Raw genomic sequence first — 4372 nt, 5'->3', positions numbered from 1 at the left:
CCGCTGTAAAAACGGGAATACAGACCAGAATGTATCTACCATAGGTAGCTTTCAGCGTAATGAATAGAATTTAGTGAATGAACAAATGAATAATGTTGACAATTAAACACGTTGCAGATTACGACATCTAAACGGAAAACCCTTGTTTCAATTTGATCCGGATCGTTACGTCAAATCATTCCTCTGTAATCATCGCTTAGCTATTGAGCAAAGCTCGACAACAAATATTAATAAAGAAGTAAATTGGCAATTTTTAGAACAAATTTCTCTTCAATATATGTGTGTAATAATTTTTTTCGTGTAATCTGTGGATTTTGTGTACCTTTTCTAGAATACTTTGTCTTTTCTGTAATATTTTTTTATATTGTCCAATGTTTGCTGATAGTTTTTGTTGTTTGTGATGTGGGAAATATTTTGGGTTATTTTTTTGTTCGCAATATTCAAAATTTATCACAAAAAAAATCTATCATTATATTTCCCAATTTGTAAAAAAAAAATGAATAAAAATGTCGCGCGTAGATGGTTCTATGTGAAACATCTTTTGCGTTTCTTTTACATATTTTGATTTGTATATATCGATTACGAAATAAAAGAGCTTATTTTGTATTGTAAATTTTTCATTAATCATTCACATATTCACACAAAATATTGCACTTTTAAAAGATTACTCTGGCATAGCCAACTTTGATTTAAGAGTTCAACCAATGATTCTGCTGATTTATTGGAGAAAAATTAATTTCTATACACAGATATAAACGGAAATTGAGTAGTTTCATACCTTGACCTTATTATTTCTTTCGCTTTTTCAAGTTTTAATACGGTTAAGAATAGCACCAGAATACAAATAATCTCGTGACAACATTCAGGCAATACATTGCCTCACGAACTTCTGATGAAATCAGCTAATGCTGATGACAACACGTGTGAAAGAACAAAGCTATAAGTCCTGAAATAATTGTGAATGTGCACTTTGAGAAATTATTAATAGTTTAGATAATAGTTTTATTGTACATTGTCGGGCCTAAACGTACTAAAAGGACTGTTATCTTTTTTTTTAATTCATTTATTTTGTAACAAAAATAATTAATAAAACAATTACTTAATTAGAAATTTTTTTGTTATATTAATAATTTCCGAAAATAAATAACAGCACCATAATAAATATTGAATGTAACATTATAACGTTGGTGATCTAGTCTGTTTTTGTTTTTAAGCTGGAGTTCTGCAGTTACTGTAGTTAGCCCCTTTCCGAAACAGTTAATTATGAACCTATGAACCAAAGACAGCACATAAATCTATCTTGCACATATACATATTTCAATACTGTTCGATATTTTATTTTTAGACTTAGATCAACGTTCTATTTCTCCCAAGAAAAAAAACTCTTCGTGTCAAATCCCTTTTGTTCTCCCCTCCACCCTGTTATTTTCCACCAATCATTAGATATTTCGCCCTTGTTATCTCCTTTCTCATTTGCTCATTCCCATTCTATTGTCTTGACCTCCGACTTGTTGCAAGTACTTCCGGCGTCCAGAATATTCTCGAAAGTTCTAGAAGGGTGACCGGAAGTCTAGAAGCTTCCAGATCTTCTTTGTGACTACAGATACCCTTAATTGTCCCCATGAAATTTTTAAGTGCCTGCTCCTTTTCCTTGGGTTTTACTATTAGTATTAGTATTAGTAATGGCAGCAAGGTGCAAGAAAGCCTATGGCTTATGCTGCACCAGCCAAAAAAAAAAAAAAAAAAATCCGAACAAAACAATGATAAAAACAAAAACAAAAAAAAATAATAATAATTAATAAAAAAAAGGAAATTAAACCTATCATCCTATGCGCTTCCCTAACCCGAAGATACTATCCAGATGACCTTAGAATTTCACCAAACTGTCAGCCTCTACCACCCATGAAGGCAACTTATTCCAGCAATTTATAACTCGCTGCCTAAAATAAAACTTTCTGCAGTCCAATCTAAACATTTCCCCCCGTAACTTGAATTTATGTCCCCTAGTTCTAGCATCATTAATAATCTTGAAAATTTCGTCCTCATTCATTTTACTGATGCCTCTCAGAGCCTTAAACACCTCAATCAAATCTCCTCTAAGGTGTCTAGTTTCCAAACTCTGCAACCCACATATTCGAAGTCTTTCTTCATAAGGACGCCCTTTTGCTGATTTCACCAGGCGAGTTACTCATCTTTGCACCCTTTCAAGAAGCTCGATGTCTTTCTTAGGTGCGGTCTCCATACTTGAACACAGTATTCCAAGTGTGGTCTAACATAAGCCTTATATAATGGGATTATCACGTCCCTATCTCTACTTGCCAAACTTCGATAGATCATCGATAAGACACCATGGGCCTTCCTTGCAACCTGTTTACAATGCCAGAGAATTTCATGTCTGACCGTATCATAACATCCAACTCCCTTTCCTCCAGTACTGGGTTTAATTGAACTCCACCAAGTGAATAAGTTATTTTGGGATTACTGTTTCCCAGGTGTAGTACCTTACACTTTGTTGGATTAAAGCATAGCTGTCATTTTTCTGACCATTCCTGAAGTCTATCTAGGTCTCTCTGAAGAAGCTCTGCTTGGCGGAGCTTCTTCAGAGTGACCACTGAAAACCACTCTACCAAACTTAACATTATATGCAAATTTAGACATAATCGTGATGTCCACAGGGGCTGTCCCCAGGGTTCTGTTCTGGGGCCGCTCCTGTGGAATATGGTTTTGGATGGGTTCTTGGCTTTGCACCTCGGTGATGTGCGCTCCCAGGCCTTTGCTGATGATTTGGTCCTCACCATTGCTGCAGATAGCCGGGCCCAGCTAGAGGAAAAGGCCAATCAGGCAATGCTGATATTGCAAAACTGGACCAGAACCCACTGCCTGACGATATCAATAACAAAGACGTCCTCCGTCCTGCAAAAAGCAAGCTTGATATACGTAGACCGCCACAAATAAAGGTGGGACCTACCACAATAAAATTAGTGACCCAGTTAAAATATTTAGGAGTTATAGTGGATGGTAATCTTACCTTTAAACACCATCTAATTTATATCAAAAATCAAAAGATACTCTGGATTGGTGGCTAGGATCGTCAGGCGGGACTGGGGGTTAAACCAACGCACCCTGTCATTGTTTTATAAAACAACCTTCCTACCGATCATCACTTACGCCTCAGCAATATGGTTTTCCAAAACAGGAACTGTAGTAAACCGACGCATCCTTGATGCAACGCAAAGAACAATCCTACTGACAGTTACACGTGCTTGTAGGACAACCAGTACCCACGCGCTGCAGGTCTTAGCCGGAGCTCTTCCCCTTGACTTAGAGATCATGCGTAGGGGAATGAACTACCACATAGAGAAAGGAATACCTTGTACATACCATGGCTATACTGTGGACGTTAATGCACCACAAAAAAAATGAAAAGACAAGGCTGCAAAAACACCTGATGCAAGTTTGGCAGGAGCGTTGGGCCAACTCAAATAAGGGAAATATCACCAGGAAATTCATTCGGAACATCGACAGGATGTACCCCAGTCCCCCAACTTGGTTTCAACCTGGCTTATACACCACCTATTTATTGACTGGTCACGGGGCCTTTAAAGCCAAGCTGGCAGCGCTGGGGATTGAGATGGATCCGAGATGTGCCTGTGGGGAGCTTGAGTGCTGGGAGCACATTATGTATGATTGCACCCATTATGAGGACCTCAGGTGCAGACTGATCACTGCAATACACTACCTCCCCAAGAACTTGGAATCACATCTATTGGACTCACTTGAGGAATACAGGGAGCTAAAGGAATATGCCCAAAAACTATTTGGTAGGCGTAAAACACTGATAGCCATCTACAGAAGAAGATAAAAAAAAAAAGAGACACAGAACCCGCGTGGAGAGGACTCAAGGAGAACCTCGCCCAGGAACCTGCTTACTACTAATCATCTAAAACCAGCGATCGCAAGAATAACCCCATGGAGCTGCGGACCTTCCCATGATGAAGAGAACCACAGCCATAGCTAACAGACCAACAATGGACCTGACCAGTGTTCATAGCTGAGGAAAAATATGGCTATCAATGACAGAGAAGACCAACGAAGATAGAGAAACTCCAAGTTGCTGCCTCAACGGAGCCATATTGGCTCTATGCTCTGCACTCTCTTGTGCAGTGCAATTCTTTTACTCCCACTCCCGGCAGGGGAGGGAGGTGACGGCTTGCTGTCGCCTCTCTTCCCTGCCACACCATTTCTTCCCTCTGGTGGGGCATGGGCATGCCTCACTGAAAAATTGGGGGTCACCTACCCTATCGACCCTCTTCTTCCTATTTCACCCCCCAGCCTTCACTCTCCCCTCCCAGCACTTTTTCTTGCACAGCGT

The sequence above is a fragment of the Mastigoproctus giganteus genome, chromosome 10 (genome assembly GCF_048544385.1).
Source record: "Mastigoproctus giganteus isolate SK-2022 chromosome 10, ASM4854438v1, whole genome shotgun sequence".
NCBI classification, from domain to species: domain Eukaryota; kingdom Metazoa; phylum Arthropoda; class Arachnida; order Uropygi; family Thelyphonidae; genus Mastigoproctus; species Mastigoproctus giganteus.
This window is presented reverse-complemented; position numbering follows the sequence as displayed.